The 27101-nt window shown below is 41.3% G+C and overlaps 1 protein-coding gene across 5 annotated transcripts in view; it reads left to right on the forward strand.

Moving 5' to 3' along the window:
- The window catches only part of daam2 (dishevelled associated activator of morphogenesis 2), a 94989-nt gene that overhangs the window by 8607 nt on the left and 59281 nt on the right, over positions 1-27101 (forward strand). The window contains exon 1 of one of the 5 annotated variants that reach the window (XM_019876482.1): positions 14913-15142. The exons of 2 other annotated variants lie outside the window; for them this stretch is intronic. The gene's annotated coding sequence lies outside the window, so the exon portion shown is untranslated. Of the gene's footprint in view, positions 1-14912; positions 15143-24482; positions 24617-27101 lie in introns of those variants that run through there. 2 more of the 5 variants (XM_019876477.1, XM_019876470.1) reach the window with 2 other exon arrangements.

Raw genomic sequence — 27101 nt, forward strand, 5'->3', positions numbered from 1 at the left:
ATGTATTTGCCCTTGAGATGATATTTCACTGAGGGCCTGGTTGTTGTGAATTGCATATTATTGCCGTTTTTGGATGGCATAAATTGGCAGGGAACCAGCCACTAGGAACACACTACAGTACTTTCCTTCTGATATGGTTTAAGAGAATAATCTTCCTCATTGATAAGGTTGGTTGACAGATTTTTGCTCCATGCACTTTTTGATGCAGTGGTGCTTGTTTCCAACTGCTCTATAACTAAAGTTGAATTGATTAATGCAGTGTGATTCAGGATAAAACCAAATGTTAGATGGGGAGACTCTGCAAGGTTGGATTCATTTTCCCGGTCTCATTACACATTTACATGGCTGCTTGTTGCCAGGAAGAGTTAATGGAGTTTTTTATGCCCCAAAGGACAATAAAAATAGGCATATGCCAGCCATGGCCACACTAAGCTGCTTGTATGACAAACCAGGGACTGACAGAACCATGTCCCCAAGCAGAAAATCGTCATGAAAATTAAGTTAAACACACACACACACAAATTGTTCTCTTCTCTGAATTAAATATAAAATGCATATTGGAAGGAAAGAAAAGTACTGCCCCTCATCCAGTCAAAATTGCATCATGCTGTACTGTATGTCTTTGGAAGTGACTACACTCTCCACATGCTTTCAAACTTTTTCACAGCCTTGCTTCACTTTAACTTGCACATTTTCACCTCCACCTCACAGCTTACATGTGTTGTCCAGGTCCCATGTCTCCATGCAGTCAAAAGTCCATCAATCGGCTGCAGGATGAAGTGTGAGACCAGAGCATCCATTCTTAGATCTCCTGCGCCCCTGTATTGAGCTAATAATACCCCGAGTTACAGAGAAAGCGCAACAGCGGTTCTGTCGGTAGAAGCAAAGGGACGGATTGGGTGGTGGAGGTGATTGTGGGGGCTCCAATTGGGACATGTGCGCTTGATACTTTGCTGAGCACAAAGCAGCTCTTTCACTTGGGATCTGGAGCACATATGGAATAGTTTATCAAAACTCCATAACGTCAACTCCACAGTGTTCTCTTGCCAACAGGTTCCTCTTCACCTACACATCTCGAATTCAGTGTGCCACTGAACTGAGCTTTTAAAGTTGGACCTGGCATCGGACATGTGCTCCTCACTACTTTCCACATCAGGAATCTATTTTATCTTCAGATGAACCCAAACCAATAATATTTTAAGACTCCTTTTATGCTCTGAAATGTTCCTTTTTGATGCTTGTCCGTATTTACAAGTTGGTTTGACGGACCTTAATTTTCACCATCAAATTACAACTAGGTTCCCCCCTTCAAAGTGAATCTTTGTTGAATACTGAAGCTCATTCCTGTGTTTTCACTTGGAAAGTTAACGATTGAGCTCCTGATTCTTTCGAGAGCGTGCATTTGGCATTAATTGCATTTGGCGCCCGATAACTATTTTACTTAATTTTATGTGACCTAGAACTCAAGGTCCACATTGAGTGATTTTGCTCCGTGTCAAATTATAGCAAACCTATTTCAATGCTATCACTGTGGGCCTGTATGACATCAGCTTGAAAGATTGTCTTCCAAACTGCACAGCTGGGTGTAGATAACAGAGCGGCTTGGATGTTTATTTCTTGTCTTTCTGCATTCCTGCTTCTTATTTATAATGTCCAACATAGGGGGTGGGGGGGGGGTTACTTCTATAAAAGGAAGTTTGAAGACTCGCTGTCCCACTGGAAACAAGGCATACATATTTTTTTTTCTCAAGATGTAATCTCTTCAGAAGGGCAGTAGTCATCATGGAGAAAGAAGCGTGATCTTGTATTCGCCTTCCTTCACCTCATAATCCCAACACATAAACATCAACACAGCTGACTGCAGCTGAATTCTTGTGCAATGTGCAGGGTTGTTTGACTGATTGCATGACCGTCTGCAACAAGTTTGGCTGTGATTTTAAATTTGAATCGTAAGTGAATGCAGCAAAATTGCAGTCCAATGGCTGTGTTACACTGCTTGACCTCTTGACGTAATTTGAGATTGCACAGTCCCGTCTAGTCCTCCTTCACCGTCCTTCATAATTGACAACATCAGATTGTTTCCTTCCCTCTTTTGACTTGTACTCTATATATTCTCAAGGTGTAGTATTCTCATTTCATGACTCATTGATGATAATTTTCCAAATGTTGTGTCCAATTCCTTGTTCATTCATGGAGGAAGAGTAGTAAGTAGCAAATCTCTCCCCTGTTCTGAGCCTGTAATGTTATGCATTACATGTTTATTTCATTTTTGGGGGGTTTATAAAACTCATCATAATCCATCAAGGGGTTATTCTAATCCACTGTGCTTTATATTTGTCTTGTATACTACACACGGGACCAGATCAAGCCCATGCAGGCATGGAAAGAAAGATGTCAGCGTGAAAGGGGCATGCAAAACAGTGCTGCACCTATTAAGTTGCGGCGAGTGAGGTAGTTACAGTAATCCTTTGCTCAAGGGCACCTCAACAATATTAAGAAAGCAAACTGGTATCTCTCCACCAACCAGTTGTCATCTTACTTTTGTTCGCAGCTGGACAAATCTCAAGTCCCTTCAGATGCCGCCCAATGACTGAGGCTCATCTCCTTAACTTTTCTATCGGTTAACGGATATCCTTAGTCACTGAGGAGACAAAAAGTAATGTATTGATTCATTTATTTTACCCATGAACATTGTGGTTGTGATCCTATGCTGTTTTTTAAATTAGTTTTTAATGTTTGTTTCCCACTATTTTTTTACTGAGCCACCTAATATATGTCTATAATAAATAGTTTTGCACAGTTCATCCACAAGACAGTGTTAGCCTATGACTGAGCATGAACTTGTTTGGCCGTTGTTGTTTTAACTGTTGGGCCTTCCTCATTCCACACTCCCTTCCTTTCTGTCTCCTTGGTCCCTTTTGCTGCCCTGCGTGAATCTGTTTGTGTGTTTGATTGTGGGAAAATTTCCCGACATTCATGAGAGTTCCCTGCTCTCTGGACCGTCTTTTCCCTGGAGGCCCCTTTGGCTCACAGAGACTGAGCCCCATCACTACTCTGGGACCCTTCTCCTAGCAACCCCTAGTGGTAGCAAAAGTGGCAGAATTCCTCTTTTGAGGCCAACTGCTTTCATTTCCACCCTGGAGATTCAAAAATGCTATTTATCTTTTCAGAAGTAGATTACTTAGATGTCTCCACAATGTGATAAAAGGTCTTGAAAAAAACAAAAAAAACAAAAACTCCCTTCCAATTAATTACTTCAGATTGACTAATGGGTGTTACTGTAACACACTGTTGGGGAATGTGCTACACTGCTGTTTTTTGGCTAATCCCTGCAGAGCAAGTCTTTCCTCCAAAGCTAGATATTGAATCTGAAGGCAAAATGGATTTGAGGTGAGTAAATGAGATTTGATTTCTGTGCCATCTATACTGCTTGTATTGCCTCATTAAACTTACCGTCTTGTCTTGCAGTCAGTGAATTCTTAAGTTCTTTGGATAGAATTGATACCCTTTTCACTTCCTGTAAAATAGTGGATGTAGGCTGATCAACCACACGGTGCAGTTTAAAGCCCTAAAGAAGGGTAAAAATTACGGCCAGGCACCTTTACTGTCTTTGACTGGCTCACGCCCAAGACCTAATATGTCTTTCGCGTAAACTGTCATTTCATTGTGTTTGAGCAATGAGATGGATGAGTGAACGCAGGTGGGGATCTCAAACATGATGACAAACGGGTCTCTCTTTTGGCTATCGAGTAACAAAACTGATGAACATGGATCTGAATGCTGGACCTGAGCCATGGATCCTTCATCACTGCTACATTTTTTTTTCCTCCCAAGAACTCCTTTTGACCAAGTGAAGGACCGTGTGGTTGGAAACAGCGAAAGCATTCAGAGGCCTTATGAATAGAAGCCTGTCTCTAGAGAGCTTTACTAAAATGGGTTCTTTTGCTTTTATCCCTTTGGAGAGGCAGATTGAGCTCTCGCAGGCTCACTTCAAATGGACTGTTGAAAGGCTAGGTGTTTATTTGTACAGCATTATAACACACCATTTACCAGTTTTTGCATCTATTGGTGTTCTCTATCATCCCGAACCACCATAAGGCCATTCTCCAAACCATAACTTCGTGCGCAATGAAGCCTCTGACAGTTGTTTCCTTTCACTGCTTGTTGGAACTGAGCTCATGTTCCCTCTTTCATCATCCACGAGTACAATATTTTTATGTACATTTGAAGTCCTATTTCCATTTACAAGCTTTTGCAGATATGAAGGAGGGAAGTGGGAGCAAGCAAATCTGTGAAAACAGTTGTCATCCTCCGATGATGGACACAAATGTAGTCATATACAGTAGTCCTTAATCACAAAAGAGTCTCAAAGGGCTTCACCGGCCCACAATTTGCATAATGTTAACAACATCCCCTGAGCTTAACCCCACAGGAGGGCAAGGAAGATTTCGCAGGTGGAACTCAGATGACACTTAGCAATCTTTCCATAGTTACTCAGAACTAGAGGGTGACACGGGAGTGGATTTTCTCTCTCGTCCCATCACACTGCTACAGAAAAAATCCCCTCCTGTAACCGGTACCGGACTGTAGTGAAAAAGAATGAAGAAAAATATGAATCCTGTTCCGATGCACTCCCAGTGAGGACAACTCCGACTCGCATCCTACTCCCATTCAGAGTGACTCATATTCCGCACCGCTCCCATTTTGCAGGTCAGATATATTAATGATAGCTGCGCGTCTCCTTTTTTTCCCCCTACCGGATAATCCTGCTCCCATTTGCTCCTGTACTGTCCCAATTCATCGATGAAACGTTAAGTTACAGTAACTCCCATCCCGTGGAAATCCTGTGGGTCACATGAATCCTGTTGGATTTCTAAAAAAATGTCACCCTCTTTGCATCATGGAGTCGATAGTTTCGTTCTTATTTTTTTTCTCCCTGCTCATATAAATGAGGGAAATATTTGCTATTGCCATTCAGGAAGTGTATGAGTAAACAAACACCAATATCAAGTGGCACACTAAGAAATGACCCAACCACGTCTTGTCTTTGCAACCAGAGAGAACACGGGCTGTTTTTTCGTTCAGTTTCTTGATCTCCGTTCCTGAAGTGTCAATGGGTGTTTCCAGCCCCATTTTAGATCAAGCACCCTCACTGACTAAACAAATTTTCATTTGTCTTTATGGATAATAACACCGCTCTACTAATGTGATTGAAAGGCTAGGTGTTTATTTGTACAGCATTATAACACACCATTTACCAGTTTTTGCATCTATTGGTGTTCTCTATCATCCCGAACCACCATAAGGCCATTCTCCAAACCATAACTTCGTGCGCAATGAAGCCTCTGACAGTTGTTTCCTTTCACTGCTTGTTGGAACTGAGCTCATGTTCCCTCTTTCATCATCCACGAGTACAATATTTTTATGTACATTTGAAGTCCTATTTCCATTTACAAGCTTTTGCAGATATGAAGGAGGGAAGTGGGAGCAAGCAAATCTGTGAAAACAGTTGTCATCCTCCGATGATGGACACAAATGTAGTCATATACAGTAGTCCTTAATCACAAAAGAGTCTCAAAGGGCTTCACCGGCCCACAATTTGCATAATGTTAACAACATCCCCTGAGCTTAACCCCACAGGAGGGCAAGGAAGATTTCGCAGGTGGAACTCAGATGACACTTAGCAATCTTTCCATAGTTACTCAGAACTAGAGGGTGACACGGGAGTGGATTTTCTCTCTCGTCCCATCACACTGCTACAGAAAAAATCCCCTCCTGTAACCGGTACCGGACTGTAGTGAAAAAGAATGAAGAAAAATATGAATCCTGTTCCGATGCACTCCCAGTGAGGACAACTCCGACTCGCATCCTACTCCCATTCAGAGTGACTCATATTCCGCACCGCTCCCATTTTGCAGGTCAGATATATTAATGATAGCTGCGCGTCTCCTTTTTTTCCCCCTACCGGATAATCCTGCTCCCATTTGCTCCTGTACTGTCCCAATTCATCGATGAAACGTTAAGTTACAGTAACTCCCATCCCGTGGAAATCCTGTGGGTCACATGAATCCTGTTGGATTTCTAAAAAAATGTCACCCTCTTTGCATCATGGAGTCGATAGTTTCGTTCTTATTTTTTTTCTCCCTGCTCATATAAATGAGGGAAATATTTGCTATTGCCATTCAGGAAGTGTATGAGTAAACAAACACCAATATCAAGTGGCACACTAAGAAATGACCCAACCACGTCTTGTCTTTGCAACCAGAGAGAACACGGGCTGTTTTTTCGTTCAGTTTCTTGATCTCCGTTCCTGAAGTGTCAATGGGTGTTTCCAGCCCCATTTTAGATCAAGCACCCTCACTGACTAAACAAATTTTCATTTGTCTTTATGGATAATAACACCGCTCTACTAATGTGATAGTGGCAGTCATGTCGTGTTGCATTTTCTAATTTTGTTCGATGTAATCTAGAATTTTCCTTTTGTCACTCGAACGAAAACAACAAGCCCTGCATGTGTGCTGAAAGGTCCATTCTGCTAACAATGGAATGATAAAGAGATGACTAACCCGTGGGCCAAAACTCTTGTCTGCCAAACCATCTGACTCAGTGCAAGCATCAAAGCTCCAAGAGGTGGATTTATTTGGGTCGCTTTTGTTCTATCTTCGTCTTTTCCAACACATGCGCAAATTTGTCCCTTCCATACAATCTAAATAGTTCCCTTCAAGCTGTGAGCCATAAAGATGGCTGAATGTTTTTTAAAGCCTGTCCCGGCCAAATAACTTCACATTGTGTGACAGCTGCATGGATTAGCGGTGCCACGTTGCATGAGCAGACTGAAAGATATTCGGATTGTTGGAGAAAGCCAAAACGGATGAGGGTCGGTGCAGTGGCGGGGATGTGACCAGAAGGGATATGTGCCCTTGACCACGTGTATTTGAATTCATGCAAACAAAAGGGGGTGGCTCAGCCATATTAAGACAGGCCCCGTTGCAGCCACGAATGCAGCTTTATCAACTGATAAAACACGCACCTGGAGATCCACTGCAATAACCAATGCAGAGTGACCTAGCTATATTGCGTATTATTCTTAAATCCCAACTAAGGAATGGAGATTGAATGGACTTTCACGGAACTATTTACTGTGGTCCAATGATACTAAGAGCTAAGCGGTAGTACTTGTAGTCTATTCAGGGTTTCGTCATTGAGAATTTAACAAGATATTCCACTTGATTGGAGTGAGTTACGCGTGTATTTAAGGCAAATAAAAGACAAGCTATTTGCTTTAACACTAATAAGCATCTTTTGTGAGAGTGATCGTTATGCATCACAAGGAAAACTCGATGAGAGAAAAGGACAGACATTTGAACAATTTCAATATCCCGACACTGACTTAAGCCTCTCTCCTGTCATCCTTGACGTAATGATTGATCATGACTATGGGAGGAACATCTCTCTACAAGTCTACATCACAAAGTGCTGCCGTGTTGGCGTTTATGATGATTATCATAACTGTTCTTTTAACCCTGCTATCTTGTAAGTTTTACGGGAAACAGTATCAGGCATACAAAAGCGGAGGAAAAAAAAACAAGATGCAAGAAAGAAAAGTGTGTTGGGGTGGGGGGTGGCTGGTGGTTTGTTTGACCCCCATTTTTGTTCCACCCTGCAATGGGACACCAATTGCGGGCCCAAACTGCAAATGCCATTTCAATAGCATATATTTGGAAGAATATGTGTTGATTGTTCTAACTAAATCCGCAGATATTTGGGGGCGGGGGGGGGGGGGGCTTCCCCCCAAAACCATTTTACGGAATCCAGTGTTGAACCTTTATTGTTTGATAAGATCTTAAGAAGGGTTGTAAGTGGTGTTCATAAGACGAATAGAGCTCTTACTCTTGCCTAGCTTGAAATGTTGATATGTTTGTACGCAGGGTTCTTCTTCTTATATGTGATATGCAAGCTACAAAAACAGCAGGGGCATAAGAGTCTTATCTCCATTTTTAACTTTGATTCGGTAAACTTTCACATGTAATCAACTGAGAGGATTGGCCTCTAACTCTTTTGGGTGACTAAAAATCGAAATGCTCTGATGTGGTCCGATTGATTCCTCTGACTGTCTAGCAGTGAATTTATGTTGGGACAAGAGCTGCATGGCTGAAATGGATTTTGAATGGAAAATCATATTTCTGAGACAAAGGACCCTGTTTAAAAAAAACAAACAAAAAAAAACAATCTGACTGATATTTTTTTTGACATATGAAGCCTGAATGATTAATCACTGCTTGCATACCTTACAGTTTTCCATGCAGTTCTTGGCACATAAAAGGGCCAACTGCACAGCTCCATTGTGTTCTGGAAGAAGACAGATGGATTTCAGGGGCGCGTGGCTCTGGGGCGTGTGTCTGACACCCCAGGAAGCTGCGCTGGTCTCAGCTGGTTTTAATCAACACCCTGGTTTTGTGCACAATGGAGGCCCTTCATGCTGCTCCATCGCTGCCCCTGACAATAGCATGCTCAAATATTTACTGTATGTCTTTTAAGAGAGAGAAGAGTGCATGTGTCGTGTGAAAATCAGCTTCTTTGAGAGCACTTAGAGCAAGCGAATTTGGAATTGCCGCCTGTCGGGCATTAGATTTAACTCATAAGCAGTCAGTGAAGTCCGGTTAGACATTTAATCAATGCCTTTGTCTTTGTTACTTCCTTGCTGGCCTCTCAGAGCAGCAGATGAGGGGAGTTGAGCCATTTCTTAACCAGACAACTCAGGTTAGCTTAGTGCTGGATGGCAGCTTGATGACAAGCAGATGGATTTAAAATCGGTCCAATGGGATAAGCAGTTTAGAAAATGGATGGATACATGGTTGAGAGAACACCCTGGGTTCTGCCGTTCGACAGTGTATGGCGAGGGATCCTGGAGGTTAAAGTATGTTAGTCTTATTTATTTTTACTGCTGTTTTGTGCAAAAACACAGTTGTGCCTTTTTTTTTTTTAACATTTTCAGTTTTCTATACAGTTTTGTGAGCTGATACAGAGCTCTATGCAGGTTGATATTGTGATAACTGGTATGTAAATGTTTTTAGTTTTTGTTTTTTTAAACATGAATATGGAAAAACAAACCTGTGGCCCAGCTAAACCATTAACTATGCAAAAGAATCAAGAAAAATAATCTGTTGATCTGTTTTCCCACCTGTATATGCAAACCCCTTTGTTTTCTTCAAGCAATACCCTAAAGGAGGGAGCTCTCACACTCCATCTAAAATATTCTCACTGTTGGGCTTTTGCATAATAGGCGTGTCCAAATTCAGTTTATCCAACATATTAATGCATGTTGTGCAGTAGATTTGTGTAGGATGTCAGTGTGTTCTCCATGCTTTTTTTGCATTATAACTCAGACACAAAATCGTGTGATGTGTTAAGATTGAACTGTTACTCAATTATACCGTATCTTGAATGTCTACACACTTAGCAAATCAAAACAGCTGTCTGGATCAAGTTGCGGGACTTTGCATCCCATATTACAAGGCAAGCCGTGGACAACAGTATAAGACACATGATCATCTTTTGCAAAGATAATGAAGATGCTGATGAACAGGATGCGCCAGAGGGCTCCTTAAATATGATAGCCAGTAAATCAGATGAATAACATGTCGAGCTCCTCTCGCCATATATGAAGCATCTGAAGAAACTCCCCATGTGGTTGGAGGGAACAAAAGCCATGTGGGCCTGACTAATTTTGATGGGTCAAATGTTGTCTTGTGTTTTGGCTTCTCAGTTGCTGTAATTTCTGGGCTTGCCATGTTTAGCTGTTTTCTCTTTGATGTACAGATACTAGTCGAAGCTGTGTAAGCCTTTTGCTCTTGTCCTCTATACTTGCTCAATTTGGTTTGACATATTTAGGCATGCCTTGCACGGTGTGTTCTGATTTAGAAGAGGTGAACAAAGTGTTTTTCATAGTTTATTTCTACAAAGAAATCCAAAATGGCATTTGTGTCCATGATCCAGTACTGCTCTTGATTAGATCATGGCTGCTAGTGTGGGATGGCTAGATATTGTTGGTTAAAGACTAGTTTCTGCAACTCACCTCCGTATATGATTTGGGTACACGTTGTTTGGCCCATAGCAGATTTATTGAGCTGATGCAGATAGCAATACCCGTATATGAGAATAGCACTCCGGTGAGCAAAATGAATCCAAGTAAATAACTGCACTTATGTAGAGAGATAATTATCAAATGTTTCTAACACATTTGTGCCTTCAAATTTGGCAAATACGCTTCTATCACTTGCATCTGTAGTCTCTGGTAATACAACCAACCTTGCCTGTTCAGACAGCTTGGTCTGTCTGTGTTCAATAGTAACATCGGGTTCAGAGTTCATCTCAGACTAAAAGGTCAAGAAAAAGGTCACAGGACCATGAGCGCAGCCTTGCACCTGTTCACAGGGGGCCTACTTTAGCCAGGCAGATGCTTCCCAGATGTTCTAGTAACCAACTGTATTCCTTTCTTCTATGCTGTTTAGAACTTCACTCCTCAGACATACTTCACCATACATGGACAAATGTGATTCTTTGGAGAGAGAGGTACAACTCTTTTGATTCACAGCATTGTAAAGAAACAATTTACACCTGGTTAGCCTAAGATGAAGAATTTAAAATATTTTTGGGTTCACTTAACAGTCCCCAAGCCCCCCCCCCCCCCCCCAGTGGTTTGTGCTGGGGGTTTTTGACTAGAGGGATAAATGTCAGCACTGAAATGTAGTCCCGGCTGCACAGCTGAGCCTGCACTCTGCAGATAGCTGTTCCCTTGTTGCCACTTACAAGAGCATGTGGAATATGAAAACCATATTTTCAAATGGAAGCATCTGGAAAAAGAACAAGACCCACTCATTTAGGTTTTACCAGCAGTTCATTTTTTTTCTTCATTGGTATTCTCCAGTAGTCCTCCCATTTTAAAGATTTTGCTCACCTGAAATATGGTATTTGAACACACATTCGGTATCTAAAACGTCTGCTGGCTGTTTCTGTTTTTGTTGAAAGCAAGTAGGCTACACAATGAAATTTTGTGTATTGTACTTGAACAATCAAAGAGAAAAAAACAGAGGAAAAAAAAAGATTTACATTAAAATGAAAAAGGGAAATAAGTGGCAATAAATTACCGGTACATAATTTTGTGTTCAAAAGGCTTCTGTTATGTCACAGCTCCGAAAATACCCAAAGACGAGAGGGCGCGAGATTCAAATTGTATCTCGTGATTAAACTGCTGTCGATCAACAATCTAATCACTGTTTAATGACAGTCATGCATTGTAAAAGGGTTCAAGATATCTCAAGAAAAACTGCTCAATATTTGGTCTCTGACCTTTAAGGACAAAAACACAGACCATCAACACTTTAGCAACACCGAAAATGCAATCCAGTATGAGCTGGCCAGCACAAATAACTAGCATGAATGCCTGTTTACTCTGAGTTCATGCTGCATAAAACCAGGTGTTTGTGTTGGATGTAGAACGGGTGGGAAGCAAATTGTACTGGAGGAGGAAAGAGTAAAGTTATTCAGGCATTGCAATATCAGCATGAATTTCACCATAAACTCCAAACTTAGCGTTTAAAAAAAAAAACGGCTGTGTGATTGTAAGAAAGCAAAAACAAATCAGGAAAAAAAACCCCAACAATAACAAATGATCATTCTCCTTTTTAGAGGAGATTGTGTCGGTGCTAAATTGGAAGCTGGCATATCGTTGCTTGTGTCAATCATCTTTAAATTCGGAGCCTGATGGAGACCACTTGGGTTGGACATCTTTGAACATCCTCCAATTGCGTTCATGTATTTGCTCTTCTCCTCTAGAGTGTTTTGCACTCATCACCATTACTGCATTGATTTTGGCTCCTCCTCCTTTTGGGTATTTTTACTCTTGCAGAGCAGACTTTCAACACCTGACTGACAGGGGACGTGACAGTTTGTCTGAAGTTATGACTCACTTCACTGCGCACGTATGTGTTTAGAGGTACAATGTGGCTGATCTTAGTGGCAGACATGCTTTGAAAATGGTTGTCAGTCACTTATGAAATTTGACATACAATGGAATTTCCAAGGGTTCTACAAAAAAGGCCCGCATGTTTACACACAATTACACAGAGAACACTGCACAATTACCACAGTAAGGCTCATATTCTTGGGTCACACCGTGACCACATGGACATGCAGATGAGCGTAGAACTGCCAATGTTGTTTTGGTGAAAGCTGCACTTTGTCCAACAATGGAGAGAAGAATCTTCCTCTCCCACTGACATGCTTTTGACAGCCAGCCAAGTGTTTTTTGCATTAATGAGCCACGGAATATTACATTAATGTACCGGAATTTATCATTTTCAGAAGAAGGGTTGCTCCAGAGCTGCCAACTGTTACGGAGAGGGCTTGTGTTGTGGTTGTTTGGTGGGTAATCACTGAACGCCAACCCACTACGTATTTAACACTTATGATTTTTTGCAAACATACTGGGTTACATATTTCTCAAACAGGTTGAAAACAAGAAAGAAGAGTTCATAGGTATTTGCGATTTATCTTTGACAGCACAACAATTGCAGACGTGGTGTCGTTGTATGAGTGGGCTCCAGTGCTGTGGTGTGCAGCGGGATCTTGCATAAGAGTCCAATGTTAGCCAAAAGCTAATGATTTGAGACTAAGATCACCGCTAACCTTATATATGTATGTGTGTATGGATAGATAGATACATATGTATCCAGGGTGCCCCCCCCCCAAAAAAAATATATACCTTTTAGCAACTGATAACTGAATTGTTTGTTTTTTCTTTGCACATTGTGCCAAATGATGGCAGCCAATATTTTCAGCAAGATCGGACACCCCTACACTGCCGTTGCAATGTTAGATCCTTCCTTGATGAGATCTTGCCAAACAGGTGGATTGGATGGAGGGGTTTTATTGTATACCCTCCACGTTCACCAGACCTCACATTACCCGCCTTCTTTTGATGGAGAAAATAAGAATAAGAATAAAAATAAGGAAACCTTTATTCGTCTCACAATGGAGAAATTCCCAATTTACAGCAGCAAAGTTATGAAAGGAAGAAAGTAGAAGAACAAAAAGTATAGGAGGTGCTGTAAAGGCAGCCACTCTCGCGGCGCCATCTTGAAGTCATAACAACATAATAACAAAATAATACAACACAACACATAAGACACAGAAAGCCATTCAATCTTAACCACTTTTCTGCATACTCTTTGTTGTTTGAAGCAGTTATAGATGAAATAGATACATGAAAGAAAAAGTCCACACAATGAAACAGTGACTGAAGTGGGAGCAACTATTGAACACAAATGCACACAAATTACCAAGGCAATTCTTTCATAACTTTGTGATGTTGGCAGTGTCTGGACCAGAACAGACATCTGTGAGAACAGCTGGTGACAAAGCAATAAAATGATGTTTGTAAATTGACATGTTGAAAATTAAACACATTACAATAAACACCTATTTTACAATTATTGAATGTGGGTGTACTTTTTTGGGGACACACTGTTATACATATAAATCTCTCTCTCTCTCTCTCTCTCTCTCTCTCTCTCTCTCTCTCTCTCTCTCTCTTTTTCTATGTATGGATAATATATATATAGATATGTGTGTATGTGTCTCTCTCTCTCTCTCTCTCTCTCTCTCTCTCTCTCTCTCTCTCTCTCTCTCTCTATGTATGGATAATATATATAGATATAAATATCTGTGTATATGTGTGTGTGTATGTAGGGAGAGAGGAGGGCTGTAAAAGAATGAGTCTTAAAATTATTGTCTTGATGAGTCTGACTGATTGTTTGTCTTGCTGACTGGTGTAACGATATTCCTCTACACAGTTGATTTCGCAGACAAAGTGATGATGTGTTTGATTTTACGATGACCTGTGCACTCCCGACAATGGCAAGTTTCACATGTCGTGGACATGGCAATCTTCATTATCACAGTAAGATATTGCATCACTAAGCTGACACCCTGCAGCTGACCTCTCACTGCATGAAGCCTGCAGCAATACTTTGTACAATCAAGAGGTTAACTCTCACCTCTGATTGGCCTTCCTGGTCTTAGGTTTTTCCTCATGAAATTCATGCGCTTATGTTGGCGTGCGTGCTTTTGAGCACTTGCCAGTGTTGAGATCCCATTCCAGGAAAAAGGGGTTTCCTTTGGGCATTGTGAAGGCTCTCCACCATTGTGGGTATAGGTGTAAGGCAGGCTATAGGCTACAAAGGGTCATTTCCTGTTGATATCTTCGACTCTCGCAACAGACACACACATGCAAGATGTATGTACTGTTTATACTGTATTTTCGTTCGGCCGCTGGGTAGTTTTTTTTGTTTTTTTTTGTCTGTACGTGAAAGCCTTTGTCCATTTAATAGGCTGCACTTTGTGCCGTTGCCACATCATGTAAAGGCAGTTCATTTTTTGACTTGCTGCAAAAGCAGTGGCCGAGATTCTCCACTTGTGATATGTTGCAGCAGAATTCCATATGCTGCCAGTACCCAGGCTTGCGGAGTTCTACCCCCATCCCGCCCCCGCGGCTGTTGTAATGGAAAAGCAGCAGAGACCATGTGGTGTGGTGCTGGGCCAAGCGGAGTGGTGCGGTGTTGGACTGTTTGGGGCTAATGGAAAAGAAGAATTGTTGCCGCACTTATGGTGTGCACTTTCTGTAGGCATTATTAAATGGCTTAAATTCAGCTAGCGTTTCCAAATATTTATGTAATAGAAAGGAATTGCAATAATGCTATGTTAATCTTAAATATGGTTCTTGTAAAAGGGATATCATACCAGAGATGGGAAATGATTATTGAAAGGCGCATGATGGGAGAGGGAGCTGGAAATGGGGGCGGGACAGAGAAGAAGCAGGGACAATGTCAACAGCTCAGCTCTCAACTCTGTCAGCTGAAAGCCACATCTAAGCACAGAAGTTCAGTGAGCGAAAGCAGACCTAACGCAGCAGTTTTGGCGACAAGAGATCGTAGCATATAGAAATGTCTTGGGAATTTGGCAGAAAGCTAGAAAAGATAAATAAGAAGGAATGCTGGATCCAGCAGTTATCTAAAATCTTGATTTGTTCTCCTTGATTCCACATGGCACAGGAATGATCCATCTCAGCATTTGAAGCGCGTGAGTGAGATTCTTGATCTTGATCTTGAGATTGATACTTGTAAGCTCCTTTCAGTCATTGTGACCAATTGCTCTTTTGTAGTTCTGTTCATTCTTGCAGGGGATTACAGATGCGAAGAGCTGCAGTCGAAAAGTTTTTCTCTTTGCACCACATCTCCATAATCATTCCAGCTGGAGAAAAAAACTACTATTGATACATTGAGCCATTGTAAGAACTCCATTCCAATAATAAAATGCCACCGTTTTATCTTGCTGTGTTTATTGGGTAAGAATGGCCCGGAGCTCATAAACGGTAGCAATTGCAGGGTAGTGAAACACGCAGTTTAATGTTGCACTCTCTCTCCAGAGGTGTTGACATATGTAGACATTTACCTACGTGTGTGGTTGTGTATGAAACCACAAAGCTTTTATGGAGATTTACATTTTTAGCGAAGGTTACATGTTTTGGTAAGTGCTGCACAAAAGAAGCTCGTTTTCATGTCTTGTTGTTGAACAGAGAAGCAAGTGAAGGTCATTTCAAATTGGAATTACGCACTGGGTGGAACTAATTGAATCTGTTTACCCATTCAATACAATTATTTTGTGACATCAACCTGATTGAATCAGTTTAGTAAAAAAAGGGTCCTCATCTCTCATTTTAGCTAGTGAGAATAGAAGCAATTCTTGAATCACTCAAGATAAACTGGAATGCACAATTAGCTGGAACCAGCACATTGGCTGATGAATCAGTCTCAACTAATTTGCGGCTACATCCACAAAGGCATCAACTGTCATCAACTCCTCCAGGCATCATTATTCTGCTCAATACAAAACTCCCGAGAAACAGGATTTCACAACATTCAGAGATTCTTTACTCTTAGACAATCAAGGAAATTTCCATCACTTCTCTCAGTTTCAAAAGCTCATCTGTCAGTCAGGCCACCCTGAGCCATGTTGTGGTGGTCCAAGCAGAACTGGCACTGGCCCTGTGCGTTTGATATAATTTGTGACTTTTTTCAAAAGCTATTTTATATTTCGCATCTTTAGACTGCTGTGTAGTTCGATCATGAGCTAACACCTGGGCTTTATATCTTTTTTTAGCCATTCCTGATGGAATGATTTAATCCGGCGCACAAAAAACGGTGTAGCATGAAAAAAATAAATCAGATGATTCCTCAATTTAAGTGGATCAAACTCAAATATTAAATATTAACTCATTCACTCCCAAAGACATATTTATGTGTCTTTTCACACTCCACACGTTCAACCCAAGATAATTTTTTTTTTTTCAATTTTTCCAAGACTTAGGGTTTAAAAAAATATATATATGGTGTCTAGAATTGGCTGGTACTGAATGAGTTAAATATTAAAAAAATAGAAGGTGCTGATTTCATCATTTATTTATGAAATTAGGACTGGCCTGATTGGGCCGGCATCAGTGAACTTTGAATGCCCTGACGCAGTCACGTAGTGGGCTTGGGCCACCGTTAATGTCGAATCCTGTTCAGCTTATCTGCTCTTGCTTTGAATGCTGATTTTACTTCCATGTTGACTCCTTCCATCTTTCCCCAAAGGTACCCAGATATACAATGGAAGTTCCACTAACATAAACACGCCCTCCCAATTTCCAGGGTTCCACATTTGAAGATGTTTTAAAGTGCCATTTCCTATGTGGAAGCCTTGCCTGTCCCAGTCAGGCCGTCAGCTTAGTGGTAAATCCTCACTGTGTGTCAAATGCATGCCGATGAAAGTTTTATGCATCAGCACTCCAAATTTCCACATATGAAATTGGTTATGGATACCCTTTGTAAGGTTTTCCTTAGTCTGATGTTTTATGGATGGAAAACATTCCACACAGACACCTCAGTTCTTTTTCTTTCGAAGACTTTTACTACGGGTTTTACTTGAATTGGCCGTATGTCTTTACATCTATGAGACAGGTAAAATAATACAAGGCAGAAACAAACACTCTTGTAATTGATTTATTTATTTATTTTTTTTTCCAATAGTTAGATTCAACACAAGCATTATAGTGGGAGTCACATGGTCTCACATCTTGTCCTTGTTATATGTGTGCTTTATGAACTAGGTAATGTGGACGGGTGTTTATTCTCCATTCACGCTTGTGTGCCGAGGGTCAAGCACAGTGACAACAGCTAAAACATGTTGGCAAGGCATCAATTTAGGGTGAGGGCTCACACGTTAGGTGCGCTGCATCCGCTGCTGCCGTCAGCACTCTTGGGTGTGTTCATATTTTATTCATGTATGAAGTGCTCTCTCAGGATTAGTTGGGAGAGCGAGGCGGAGTCACTTTGCTATCGTTAGACCCTTTATCGCATCGACCCCGCTGTTGACTGGCAGCTTAATGACCTTTTCATTAGGACAGCTAAAAAAAAAAAAAAAAAAGAGGGACTATGTCTGAAAAGCTGCTTAAATATTACAATCAGATCATTGGGACCGGATTACCACCATGTTATATTCAACATAAAGTGCTTACAGAATCTGCAGAGCCAAACTCTTGAGATACTGGAAGAAATGATGCATGCCCTGCCTCTGTCCTTCATGGGAAGTGGCCACATTGACTGGCACTATTGTGCCTGTGACACACTTTCGAGGGCTTATGATGTGTAAGCATATCTCCTCTTCACAGTGCCTCAATTCAGTGTTATATTACTTCAGGCTATTTAAAAAAAACTGCTGGTCCCCTCATAGGGCTAGCCGTAATTGTGTGCCTAAAACGGTCCTAGTCGAGCATTCCAGACATTACCCAGAAGCCCCTTGTCCTCTGTTTCAGCTGTTGACCTCATACAAGCAGTATTAATAGCTTCATGAATGCAGGGTAGTCATCATTTCATGACATGGAAAAATTTTTTTTTTTTTTTTTGCTAGAGGACTTGAAGGGGAGCAATGTCAACTCGTTTCTAAGATATAAGGAATGAAACCAGCAAATTTTTCATAATCATGAAAAAAAAATTTTTTTTTAAGTCCGATATGTATTTTTACTACCCAAAATGTATTTTGAGGCACCGATTATTTCGTGGTTCATTCGTTTGATCTCTCTGAAGACAGGGTGGGTTCAGTTCCCATTCTGTCATTCGTTGTCACTTCTATATTTCTGTGATTGATGAGTGACGAGTCATCTTTGTAGTGCCCGTTTCGCATGGTATTGACCCTGTAGACCAGCGGTCCCCAAACTTTTTCCTGTGAGGGCCGCATAAGCTTTCGCTTCTGTGATGGGGGGGCCGGGGTCAGTCTGGAACAGAAAAAGGGTGACCGCAAGAGTACGGAAATGTAAAAATGGATTGTTTTCCAGAAACCCACACAAAATGAAGCCGCCACTTGACAGATGAGACTGACAGACGTTTCTTTGCGCTGAAAGAAACAAAAACATCGTTTGTCCACTTTGGGTTAAATACCCTGCATTCTATTTTTCTCTTACCGAACCTTTTCGCCATGATCCCGTTCTCTGAGAGAGGGGCCGGTTTCGGATTTTTTTTTTCTGGCGTAGCCAGATAACGGCACAGAAAGATGCACCAAATGTCACCTTATTGTATCTGTGTTTATGAAATAGTTACTAATTAATAGTTAATAATGAAAACGGTTCAGAACTAAGGAACATTTTATTGCAAAAGCCCAACTTTATGATCAAAGACAAATCCACATCGATGAAAAATAAATCAAAATACTCTGTGGTATTTTCAGGGGGCCGGACCAAATGCGGAGGCGGGCCGGATACGCCGCCCAGGCCGTAGTTTGGGGACCACTGCTGTAGACAATAAGTGGCATGGAAAAGGGATGGATGGATGGATGGATGGATGGATGGATGATTTCTCCAACAGTGTAATTTGGCAGCGAGAACAAATGCTCGATTTAAATAATGTTTAGTTTGTTGGCCACGCAGCATTCTTTAAAATTTGTTAGCCAGCTCAAATATTGCATTCATGCGAACAAAATTCTTTTACCACAAAATGTATTTGACTTGGTGTAGAACACATGGCTGTAGTGATGCCCCCGCCCCATGGAATACAAACCGTTTCATCTAGCAAAGGTTATAATTCTGGGGTTGGATATTTCAGAAAAAAAATGATGCCAAGGATTACATTTCACCGTAACGTGTTGCAATGTTGGTGCCTTTGAAATGTAGTGAATGAATAGTAATGCTCGTGATCTGGTTTGAATTATGAGTAAAGGGTGTGAATTTGCAAAGATAAAGCACAAAGGATTGCATTCGTGAAGGTTTTCTTCAACGTTATTTTCCAGTGTACATGTGCGTTTTGTTCTGACATCTTGTCAGCGGGTTTCAGCGAGTGAAGACTTGCCTCTCATCAGTTTCTTCCAACTGCAACTGTTCAATTTAATATAATACTCTTTTTGGCACATCAAAGCAAAACATCTAAACGCACAATGCCACAAAGCCTTGTACTTCTTGTGGTCTATGCGGTCATGACCACTCCACACACCAGGAAATTACCTTTTTTTTTTTTTTTGACGAATCAAACCAAATTAAACTGCTATTAAAGACATCCCCCAAGGATTAGAAACATATATCCACCCTCCTCTTTTTCCAGTGGTTTGGCATTTCGTTTTCATTCGTGAGGTGGCCTACTGTGCTTCTCTGCCCTGTTAAAACCAGCAATGCTTGTTTGTTTTGATGTCGGCTGGAATCAAACAAGACCTCGGAGAATTCTCAGAAGCTGGCTGTGAAACAGGCAGTTAAATGTCTTAGGGTTTGATATTGAAAGCAAATCCCAGATAGTAAGCAGACGTTTTGCACATTTTCAACATGAGTCTGTTTGAAATTTGACAATGCTGATATTTTTGGTCACCTTGAAGAGCTTTGTCTAGATCAATGGTTCTTAACCTTGTTAGAAGTTCATATGCACATTCACAGAACCCATCATGAGTGAAAAACAAAAAATATGAGTTTATACAAATTCAAGGTATAAAAAAAAACTCCCAAAAAAATCTCCCGCAGCACTGATTGGACAAGCAATGTAATGTGATCATCTGCAGCCAGTGATGGCCAAGCGGGCATGTCATAACTAATTGACATGTTGAGTCGGGTGTCTTAACCTCCATGGCAGAGGCTCCGTCGAACCCCTGTGACCGATTCCCTGAACCTCTAGGGTTCGATCGAACCCAGGTTAAGAACCACTGGGTTAGAGTATGGATTCATTTATGTCCCTTGAGAATCAAACAACATACATAGATCCAAAAGGGTTATTGGACACCAGTATAACTTGCTTTTGAGAACCAAAATTTTGGGTAGCATCAAAATAAATAAATAAATAGAATAAGCATTAAAGTTACTTGGTGGGACGAAAACCGTAATACACCATTGTACTCGTGAAGGTACAATACTGTATTCCCCCCACCCCCCAGGATACAGTTTGAAACCTATACATAACTATGACATATATAACATTTCAAAAAGTAGACATTTTGTTACCCTTTTCCTCAACAAAATGTTTTATGGAAATTAAAAGTAGCTTTGCACCTGTACAAAAAAATAGCAATAACACAAGTGGCTGCCATTTTTGGTGAATTGCCCAAAAACAAACAAACAAACAAAAAAAAACCCCAATAAGAATAAGAACTCCATTTCAATGGCCTCTAAAAGCTTTCATAACAAATACATTCAGGAAAAAAAAAACAACTGATTACTAAACTACATGACTTACTCTACTGACCACAAAGCTCTTCTCATGAATAATATTCCTTTTGAAATTATCAAAGTGTAGTTTTCTAGGGCAAGTGATGCCATTTGAAATGGAACAGTAATTTTAAATGCGACCCTTATGAGTTTTTGGGTGGATATTTTTAACTGAAAGGAGAGAGGTTTCTCGAGTGGCTGAAAAAAACAAAAAGTTCAAGGAGATACTGTACATTGCAAAATAATTCAGTTATATTGCGTTACTAAAATTTGAAGGGTTTTTTTTCTTTTTAATCAGATTTTCCGTAGGCGATATGACTCAAGAACGTTCCCCCAAAAGGCCTTTTTTTGATGGAATAATACAACAAACAACAAATTTCTTCGGAACTCATCACATGATTTTCAACATTTTGGTGTGGTCCACTCAGGTTGAAGTGTCCGTTGTCTTGTCATGTCATCATCAATCTTGTCATGTTGCCAATTAATACCTCTTTTAGTGGCTAAACTGCAAATGAATACAGTCAATAAAAGATTACTTCCTGCTTAGACTTGGTGAAGGCAATTACAAGTAAATCCTAAATTAAGGCATGGTTAATCCTGTTGCTTATACTGGATTGCAAGACTCACCCCATGGGGCAATTAAATGCAGACAGAGACATTTCTTCATTTTCTCAACAGACAGCTATTTTCAGGCAGCTCGTTGAAGCAACGAGTCATTGCAAGTGTACTGATGTTATTGGTCTTTAGCGAGACAGATCATTCAAGCAAACACGCCTTTGGTAGTTGATGCTTTTTCAATTTATAAAAAAATCATATTTTTATTTTTCACTAATGAAGGGTTCGATGAATCTGCATATGAATTGGTTGGGTTCAGTACCTCTAACAAGGTTAAGAACCACTGCTCTAACCTTATATACAGGGGACACTGAGGACATGCGAAGACCAACAGCCGAATAGATTTTCAGCTCTCTCGTCTACATAGCTTCCCATATCTGATTCCAGAATTGCCCAAAGGAAGCAATTGAAAGAGGCACAGTAATTACAATGGGGGAGGCTTAAGGAAAGGGTGGATTTCCGATCCTTCAAAACTTCCTGGAAGATGCACGTCGGCACAAAATCGATGAACACTTAATCAGAAGTCACCACATACAACTTGCAAAGGCACAAAGAAATAAGAACCCGATGAGGCTGCAGGATGGAACTCTGCGAACCGGGTCCTCAGTACCATGTGAGAAAGCCACTTGGTGTGTAGATTGTCACAAAATCTCAGTTTGGCAACAAGAACTCCAGATCCAAAGGTGTACTTTCCGAACGAGCACAGGAAGGCGTTGCATCTAAATGTACTGTGAAATAATGTTGGATCAACTTTGGTCATTTGTTCTGTAAGGCAGAAGCTTTCTGCTTGCCACTGAGGTCTGGACCAGAATAGTTGGGTAATGTCACCACTCAGGAATTTAAGTGCCCTCGGCGCTGTCTCATTTTGCATGTTTACATTCTTTTGTTCCGCTTATTTTTTGCTGTTCAAACACATCATCACCATTAAACATTTGAGCATTGTATGCACAATTAAAAAGAAATTAAAAAAAAAAAAGATCTCATGCATCTTCGTTCTAATGGCTATGCATGCTCCATTACTAGAACAGCTCTTCACACAATATGACCTTTGACCACAGTAAGGTTCGACTAATGTTGTTTCCCCGATGGTCTGAAACAGTAGCCGTGGGTGGGCCATGGGTCTCCCTGAGAGAATGAGCTCTCTGTGTTTAAGGTGATTTGGCTTGAAGTCAACTGCTTTGTAAGGGATCAAAAATGGAGGCTTGGTGCATTAGTCATCGGACACAAGGGAGGGAATTTTGGTGAGGGCATGTCTGGGTCACCAGTATCTAGTTAGTGGGCATTGCCCGTATTGGTCAGGTAAACGCAGTTGGATGTTTTGCTTTTTGACAAATTATTGCGTATGAGCATGTTTTCCTCTTTTCCCCTTTCCTCTTTTTACTTTCTTATAACAGGTTGAACAAATGAGTGCCATATAATCTGATGTGCCTTCTATATAGATCAATATTCTGATTTCTTGGACATAGTATTTTAAATGTCCTGCACAGTGCTTTGATACAGCTGCGGCAGTTGTGAACGCTCTATAAAGCTGTATTGTATTGTATTCACCTTAGCGTTGCTCCATCTAGCGGATGCTTAACGCAACCGCAGCCACTATTGTAGCTTCTATGCGGCTTATAATGCAGTGATCCGTGCTGGCTGATCAAAATGTGTTCATGGGTTAATGTTCACTTAAATTTGTGCAGTTTATTTAATTTTTTTGGATAGGTCATATACTTTGCACAGGAAGCTGCAAACGTGCATTTTTCAGGCTTAGTTTTATGCATATGCGGCATTGATAAGTGAGGCCCCTGGCGTGTTGAGGGACGTGCAAGTCAGTGAATGAGAATGTACAGCTGGCTGGCTGTTAACTGTTACCCACTCCATTGAGTGACAGAGTCAATTTTGACCATTGACTCTTCGTCTAAGAATATGCTTGCATTTACTGTATTTTGTCAGTATGTTCAATAAAATGAATGAAAGTGCAACGGTGTTTCTGTCTATATTCTGTTCTTACCAGCAGTGCAAGGATTATAATTCATTCTAACTAGTCCTGGTAGGCTATATTAAAGTTAAATGATGTTTACTTTATTATAGACGTGCAATTGTGTAGTTTAGACGGCTGTGCTTTTCAACAGGGGCATTGGACTTGAGCTAATTAAATATGATCACAAACTTTGGGTATTCTGTCTTTTATGCACTCTTTCTTCCTGGCTCATACTTATTGCCACGTGAGTTCAAGTAACAGTCTGTGGAAAAATAATGGCCGTGAAATCCCTTGATATACAGCATGTATGCAAAAAAAAAAATATATATATATATACCAAGTGGAAAAGCCGTAAAGGCCGCAATATCGTGAGATTTGTAAAAGTAGACTTTTTGACAAAACTCTTGAATTGGATCTCCTTTATATTATTTATGTGTAGCTAACTCTGATCTGATCACAAGCTCTGATCTGTGTTTGTCTGATTACATATTGATGACAGAACACATCCTGTGTCATGATGAGATGTGATTGTTGACTAACCCAATACTGTATTATGTCATTACAGTTGTACATGTTTTACATCACGTGGAAGCATGCTGGACAAAACACGATTTGACTGGGATTAGCAATGATGTAACGATGTAAAATGAAGGGAAAAACTAAACAAGCCACGTCCTAACCGAAGAGCATGTTGCAGCAAATGTATTTCAGGAGATGTGATGAATTTTCTACAATTCAAGCATATGTTTGCAATCACGAGTGATCGCAAAACCAGGAGCTTGACGTATTATACGTATATGTCATTTTTACTTTGAGCCGTACGGTGATGTGATGAATGTTCTGGAGAGGAAAGGAAATCATCCGGGCCACAGATGTTTGATGGACTGATCCATTTATGGATATATTCTCACCTCTTCTATCTTGCCCCTCACAGCGCACACACACACATACACACACACACACACACACACACACACACGATTTCAGAAACTCTCTCTCTCTCTCTCTCTCTCTCTCTCTCTCTCTCTCTCTCTCTCTCTCTCATCAGTGCTGCTCCCTCCTCCCGCGGTGACCTACTTCCAGGCACAGGGGACCACGCAGAGAGTTAGTGTGTTGAATGAGAAGTGGCAGCAGTATCTCCCTTTAAAGCTCCCTCCCTTCCATCACCTTCCTCACATTACTTTCTCTCTCTCACCATGCTTGGCTACACTCCAGACCAAGACTCAGAGTTGCCAGCAGGCTCGTCTCTCTGCTTCAGGGTCACGGTGTGTGAGTATGCAAAATGCGCTCACATCTGAGCCTCTAGTGGGAGCGTGTCATTTTTGATGTGAATGTATGGCTGTATGCGCGCCATGAAGCATGTGCAAAGGAGTTCATCAAAGTGCTTCTGTGGTTTCACGCTTGCCACAAGAGTGCGTGCATGTGTGTTTGTAGAATTTGATGTCTGTCATTAGGAGCAGCACTCGCACACCAAGGCCGGGTAAACACACAAAGACAATCAGGCTGTTTTTGTCGCAGTCTTGCCCCTTCCCAACCAAGGACGTCAAATGCCGTCAATCTTTTGTCTTACAAGATTATCCTTATGTGTGAGTTGTGTTAAGAGTCGATTTGTTCCGATAATGGTGTCCAAAACCAGTCGGGGCCAACAATTTTAAGAATGTACATGGTGAATATTTACGACCAAAAATTGATACTCCGTGGGGCGGCGGAAGCCGAGTTCTCCGGAGCTAATTGACTTCAAAAGGCCAAACAAAAAAGAGTGTGTGTTTCTGGTAACATGAAATTTCAGCATAGGGTCGGTAGGTCGGACAAAGTTTTTTTTTTTTTTTTTTTTAATCTTTTTTTTCCCATCAAAAATTTAAACAAAATAACCATAAAACATAAAACAAGGAGACATTGAACCCCCCGCTCGCCGAGTTGGGTACCCGGCGGCTGGGTGTTAGGTTCCGAGGTCGGCCGGGTCGCGATGGCACCGGTGGGGAGAGGTCCCCGACGCCGGCCGCGGCCCGGCCTGGACTAGACGCACCGACTGACCCCGTGCCCGACACCGTCCCCTATCCCCGCAACGCCCCCGCTGCTCCGCGGCCGGCGCCGCCGCCACCTATTTAGTTTTCTCCCCGCTCCGGACTCGGGGGGGCCGGGGCGCGCCGCCGCCTCCGCCTCCGCCGTCCTCCTCTGCCCTCGGTTTTTACTCGGCCCGTGGTGTTCATCAAATAGTTCGCTGAATTTTTTCAAGACATCAATCGATGCTATTTTCTTAACATTACGGTGCGTGCATGCGACTGTAACACAGAAAACGCGGTTTAAACTGTCATCGGAGATCATGGCCGCCGCCATGATTCAATGTTGTTGACAGACGACAGGGCAAACGACGCACGCGCTCAACGTGAAGATCACGAGAGTTTGCACTGATGTAAACCCTCTACACAAAAATGTAAAGGGTTGTTTGAAAAAAATGCCGACCGTAAAGTTTTTTTTCGACGTAGAAATTCTCGCTTGGTCGGGTTACCGGAAACACACTACTTTTTTTTATTCCGACTAAACTGCTACGTGACTCGATCAAAGAAGCTCTCTGACTAACGAACGAGAGAGCATTGTAAAATAAAACAATGTCATATCCTACCCAATGTTCATCCCGGCCTCCTCCCTCATGTTAGACCTCTCATTTGTTCAGATGTGAAAATAATTTTTACCATTGTAAATTACGGAAATAGTCTCTTTCATGGTCAATTCTCCTCTTCTTTCTTCTCTTCTCATTTGTATGCTAGCAACTGTTGTTGGTTGGCTGTTGCTTCTTTTTGTTTTTAGTCTTTATTTTCATGATGTCACTTTTGTCCATGCGTATTCAGGATTTTGTTCTCTGCATTTCAACCATTGCAGTAGTGAGCACAGTTGCACAGACTCCAACTGGGGTCTGTTTTAAGCACTACGCACCACATTCTTCCTTGTGCTTAAGTCAAAAAAGGCATGTGGCAGTGTGCATTTCTGGCTGCGCAAATTCTCAGCTCCACTCAAATTTGTCACTTCCGCACACTCATGACAGATAATCGCTTTGGATGGAGCAAACGTAAAAGGTTGCCATTCTCTGCCTAATCTGGTCCTGTGTGCATGCTTAAAGCATTCCCCACTGGACTTTAATACTTTGTCTCTAATGTGCTGTTGAGGCTGTTGTACGACCCGTGCACAGTGAAGGTGAAACATCGTTTTGCATTGTACGTTTAGAGTCAGTTCACTCCCCTGGTGACGTCTGATTCTTATTTTCATATGTAAAGTGTTTGATAGCATTCAAATGGATTTTAACGACATTCAAAAGTCTCTGAAAAATTCCCTGCCCCATGATTTCATGCCAGCCTCAGATGTCAATGAATTATTCCTCTTAGTGCTGCACACAATTTCCCAAGTTACACAAGCAAGGTGTATCAAAAAGTATGGATGCGAGAATGAAAAATGTGCAAGCCCAGGCGCATTAAAAAGGACGTATGCATAGAATGGGAGAATATAGCCCTAAGGGAGCATTTTAAGGAATTTGATTCCTTGCTCAATGGTACCGTATCCTCAGGACGAGCCAGGTCCCCAAGTGGCAGGCACCGTTCTCACCCTCTCCGCTCCCCTACCAAATTTTTCATGGAACAAGTTGGCATCTCACAAGATGCCATTCATAGATGCTATGAGACATAGGATGTCCATTTTTTTTTTTTCTCCAAAATTTGCTATTTGCCTGCACATCTGCTCAGCATTTGTAGGCTGGAT

This window comes from Hippocampus comes, unplaced genomic scaffold (assembly GCF_001891065.2).
Source record: "Hippocampus comes isolate QL1 unplaced genomic scaffold, H_comes_QL1_v1.1 scaffold107, whole genome shotgun sequence".
In the NCBI taxonomy this organism is placed as follows: domain Eukaryota; kingdom Metazoa; phylum Chordata; class Actinopteri; order Syngnathiformes; family Syngnathidae; genus Hippocampus; species Hippocampus comes.